We start from the raw sequence: 6,000 nt of genomic DNA on the forward strand, positions 1-6,000 counted from the left end.
AGATGGCTCCTGGTGACCTTTTTTTTTTATTTCTGAAGATGAAAAATCACATTGAAAGGATGAAGACTCGCAGCAATAGATGAGATAAAAGAAAATTTGCACACAGTGCTTCATGCAATCCAGCAAGAGGTGTACCAAGACTGCTTCTGGAAGTGGAAATGGCACTGGGAGTGGTGTATCAATTGTGGAGGAGAGTGTTTCAAAGGAGATCATTCACATTCACTAAAAGGTAAGCATAGAAAAATTTTGTAGACAGAGGTTCAGGATTTTTTGAACAGGCCTCATAATCCACAGTCAAGATAGCAAGTAAATTAATAAAAGTGGGCAAAGAGCCATCTTGATTTAACTTACAGTTCAAAGAATTTTTGGAAAAATAGGAGAACTACTACACTTCCACTGCAAAAGAGATTACAAGGAAATCGACAGAAAATAACTCTTCTGCATCAATAGTAACGAACCATTTGTTAAAGAGTTCATTCTAGTTAAAATCAACCGAGCTACCATGCTGAAACTCGACATAACCAGTGGCCACAATCTGAGTCTAACCATGGCCAGTGATGATGGCAGGTTGCAGCATGATCATGTGGCTGATTTGAATGAGAATGAGCCCCTCAGAATGTGCTTGTGACCCTGAAAATAGCAGCAAAGAAAGATGTAATACAAAAGAATTAAGTGTAGCTATGGAACTGTTATTTTCAAATAAATCAGCTACAGACTTCAACATAATTTTTTTTTTTCAAAATAATGAAGATCATGCCATGTGGCATGGTGTTGAAACTGAAGACACCTACCCCTACAGGATAAATATTAATTATTTATAAATGCATTTATTTATGAGGACATTACCACATCAATGCTCAACTGCCCCACAGACTTGGAAATTAGACACACTTATATTAGCACCCTTGATATTGAAATACAATTAAAGCTATTTTGGGTGGACAAGATTCCAGGACCTGGCAGAATTTCAGTGACATTTGTATCTGTATTTTATTCAACTTATAATATACATATTACAGATCATCTGATCATATTGTACAGGAGACAAGTCAATTTTTTGATTATGATACACAGTTATATAATTTTCCAACAATAATTTCACAATCACAGGTTTATGTCAAACACAATAATATTATTAAATCGTTTTTGTCATGATGTGCCAGTACTTATTGTCTATATTTTCCATACGCTATTTTGTACTTGCAATATTACACACAATTAAATCCGTCCTTTCCGAGGCCCGTTCTATTTTTGAAAGCAGAAATCATAATCCACTACTGACTTACTGGGCCTATTGTAGCTTCACCAGAGTCCTGTTAGCTGTCACTTTTCTGGGTTCCTGTAGGACCTTCACAGCTACCATAGTGGTCCTGGGGCATACACAGTCCCCACTGTACCTCGCTCCTACAGGCAATCCCCAACTTCATGCCGTTGCCCGTCTCCCACAACTTGGGCGAGGGGTTGGACTTGTGGGAGACAAGAGTGTCAGAAGCCTGATATGGAGGAAGGATGTACCCCAAATCAGTAAAAAGGTTACATACCAGTCATACTATGTCCCAATCCTGACATATGCATCAGAAACCTGGGTTATGAAAGGAAGTGAGAAAAGCAAAGTACAAGCTAGTGAGGTGACATTCTTGAGAAACAGTATTGGAGTGACAAAGATAGACAAGTTAAGAAATGAGGGGACCAGAGAGTTAATGAAGGTGGAACCATTACAGGAGGAGATAGAGAAATCAAGGCTGAGATGGTATGGACACATTAAGAGAATGGAGGAGAAGAGGATACCCAGGAGAATACACGAGATGAAACTTGAAGGAAAGACACCAAAAGGAAGACCGAGAGACATATGGCTGAAAGGAGTGGAGGAATGCGTCCAGAAGAAAGGAGAAGACTGGACCAAGATGAAGACGGAAAGATGGTGGCAAGACAGAAGATGATGGAGAGGCCTATATTCCATACAGACCTGGCCAGAGGCTGGAAATTGTCCAAGATGATGATGATGATGATGATGATGACGATGACAATGAATATTATACACAATACTTCATATTAAATAGTTACACTGTTCAAATGATCGTCTCATCATTTGTAAATTCCTCAACTGAGTAGTAGCATTTTTTTCACCACGAAACCATATAGTTTTCACTTCATTCTCATTCTCATGTACTTGGATGTCTGTTGGTAGAGTATAGGCAATGTGTTGGAAGCATGAAACTTACATTGTTTCTAGTATTGTACATATGTTTGAAACGGTTTTCTTCAGTTAGCTCAGGATTATCTTGTAAAAAGATGGTAATCTAAAATATGTACAGCACAGGATGAGTAACAGTTTTAGGTTCTTGAATAGCGGGCAACAGGATGTTCTTGGAGGGGCAGCACACATTCTTCTAACAATTCCTTTCTGAAGGAGCAGGATTTGTGACATGTGGCTTGAATTCCCCCCAAAAATTAAACCATATCTAATTATGGATTCAAAGTAACTATGGTACATGACTTTCCTTGTGTTTATGTCCACATCCTAAGCATGTCACATCTAAGTATTTGGGAGTAATACTAAGAAGCTATACAAAATTGGACAATCACATAAAATCATTGTTAGAGAATGTTACTCAAAAGACATTTATTGGAAGGGTGTCTAAAGGAAATCACATATAAGGTGTTAGTGGCACCCATTCAGAGTTTTTTTTTTTTCCAGAGCTTGTAGCACTTATCAGTATATTGGAGTATAGTGTAAAAATCTGAAGAAAAATGATCAAGAACTTTTCTTCATTTTCTCCCAACAACATTTCTCTTTTATGTAGTATAAATATATCTATATATCCTAAATATTAAAGGAATACATAACCTATGTCTGTCTGAAAGTTTGTTACAGTATTGTTTAAAAATCTGAAGAAAAATGCTCAAGAACTTGAAGTTTTTTGCCAACATTTTTCTCATGATGTAGCAATGCTTAGTACCTAAATTTTTTAAACATTATTTTATACATACAATATTATACACAATACTATGATATTAAATATATACATTGTTCAATACAATGTTTATTACAGGGTTGTGTAAAAATCTTAAGTAAATTGGTCAAGGACGTTTTGAGATTTTCTGTAACAACATTAAACTACACCTTGCCCTCATATAGTAAGTATAGATAAATATGTATGTAATACACAAAGAGCAAAAAGGCAAAAAGTCACGAGAACTGTCAAAAACTTCTTGACAGATACAGTTCAGAGGTTTACATGTTTGTCTAATGAACATTCCCACGGACACAGAATATACATTTTTAATATATATAATATGTAAATATATCATACATAATAGGGACACTTTGTTTGGAAAAATATTGCAAAGTTACTGACTAATTTACTTCTAAATTTTAAACATTACTCTAATAAGCATCAGATGCACATAGATGTTTTTTTTTAATATATACCTGACAACACTTCTCAGTTACTAAATACATATGGAAATTGGATGTATGTCCTAATCTCTGTCTCCTCACCCCTCTCTTTGTCTGTCTCTTCCTCCTCCTCCTCCCCCAACATTCTCTGTCCATCACCTCCTCCTCCCTAACTTTGTAATTCTCCTCCTTCCACCTCTCTATTTTCATTTGCTCTCCCCACTCTGTAACTTGGAGCCCTGTGTATTGGTGTTGCAAAGGAAACCTTGACTGGAAATTGAAATCGCATAAAATGAATGGGTAAATCGATTGGGATCATCTGTATACGGGGTTTGAAGAAGAATTCTCCAGCTGCTGGATTTAGAAGAATAATAGTAGTTTCAATGAGAGCAAAATTAAAATTTAAAACAGTCTTGATCGCAATCTTGTTAAAATATTTTTTTATTTGAGTGAGTGACCTGTTTCGACAAAGAGTCGTCTACAGACTCTGGAACGATGGGTGAACACTGCTAGATGAGTTCCGTTGACCCTCGACGGAACTGATCTAGCAGTGTCCATCCACCGCTCCAGAGTCTGAGGATGACTCTTTCATAGAGCTGAAACCGGTCACTCACTCCAATAAAAAAATATTGTAACAAGATTGTGATCAAGACTGTTTTAAATTTAAATTTTAACCACTTTTAAGATCACTGAATATGTTTTCAAAAATTCAATGAGAGCATTTCGCATGGTTTTAACTGGCAAACAGGTAGGAGTAGAAAGTATTGGGTGAGTCAGATTCCATAATAGCATTTTAATCATAAGCAGATAAGCTGGAAGTACATCATTCCTATTTTCTGTTAAAACTGAATGTGAGGAATGAAGCAAAACACCATATTGCTGTGTATACAAATTTTGTTTACAATTTTATAACAGGGGAAAGAATATACCTAAAGCATAAAACAAGTTCTCTGATTGTTTAAATGTCCTGATATGGCAATTAAAATTGCCTGCAAGACAGAAAACTAAACCACACATTTTCACAGCACAGCTCTTTTTTCTCGCATTTGGTTTTAACAGACTCCCTTTACAGTGTTGTTTAAAAAATGTATAGGCTAGGTCCATCTGAATATACAAGGGTTGGAACTTTAATAGTGGCAACTATTTATTTACACCTCGTACAAAATAGATACATGTTTCAAAGTTTTACTGTCCCTTCAAAGCAGTCACCTACATTGTGTATTAGGCATTGCCAGCGATGTGGAAGTTGTAAGATACTCTTAGCAGTGCCAGTTGTGTTGACAGTTCGAGCAGTGTGGTCTATTGGCTGACGAATTTTTAGCAGTTCCAAATCGAATACCGTGAAGTGTTTCCTTCAGTTTAGAAATCGAGTTGAACTTACGAGGGCTTAAGTCAGGGGTGTGCAATAGGTGGTACAGCACTTACCAGTCCCATCATCAAACAAATCAGTAACAGCTTGTAATGTACGTGCTTGAGCATTGTCCTGCAAAATGATGGTCAGGTCTTGCAGAAAGTGTCATCACTTCTGTCTCTAAGTTGGTCGTAGGTTGTGTTCCAAAAATGAACAACATAGACACAGAAGTGATGACACTTTCTGCAGGACCTGACCATCATTTTGCAGGACAATGCTCAAGCATGTACAGTGCAAGCTGTTACTGATTTATTTGACTGATGGGGCTGCTAAGCGCTATACCACCTACTGCACTTCCCTGACTTAAGCCCTCGTGAGTTCAACTCGATTTCTAAACTGAAGGAAACACTTCACAGCATTTGCTTCAGAACTGCTACAAATTCGTCAGGCAATAGACCGCACTGCTTGAACTGTCAACAAACTGGCACTGCTAAGAGTATCCTGCGACTCCCACATCTCTGGCAACAGGTTATACACAATGCTGGTGACTGGTTTGAAGGCCAGTAAAACTTTGAAACATGTATCTGTTTTGTACGAGCTGTAAATAAATAGTTGTCACTATTAAAGATCCAACCCTCGTATATTAGAATATTGTGCAAATGTCTGATGTAAATCAGTAAAGCACTTTTTGCTACCAAAGTTTCTCCACATACCTCCTAATATTCTGTCCGACGCCTTTTTGCCTGGTATAGTGTAGCAACTTGACATGGTCTCAACAAGTTGATGGACATCCCCTGCCGAAATATTGAGCCATCATGCCTCTACAGCCGTCCATAATTACCAATCTGTTGCTGGTGCAGGATTTTGTTCACAAAATGACCTCTCAATTATGTACCATAAATGTTTGATGGGATTAATGTCGGGCAATCTGGATGGCCAAGTAACACTTGAAATGTCAGTAATGTTCTTCAAACAACTAACAACAGTGGACAGTGACATGGCACATTGTCATCCATAAAAATTCATAGTATTGCTTGTCTGTTAGCACTGACAACTCTACGTAAATGTCACTGCTCTTGGTCATTAAGTGAACGCCATTGGCCACTGCGTAGTCTGTTGTGAGAGGTAAAGCCTGAAATTTGTTATCCTCAACAAACTTTCAGCACTGTGGATCTTGGAATACCGAATTCCCTAACAATTTCCACTATGGAATGTCCCATGTGTAAAGCTCAAACTACCATTCTGCATT

Source organism: Schistocerca piceifrons, chromosome X (assembly GCF_021461385.2).
Source record: "Schistocerca piceifrons isolate TAMUIC-IGC-003096 chromosome X, iqSchPice1.1, whole genome shotgun sequence".
Classification (NCBI taxonomy): Eukaryota; Metazoa; Arthropoda; class Insecta; order Orthoptera; family Acrididae; genus Schistocerca; species Schistocerca piceifrons.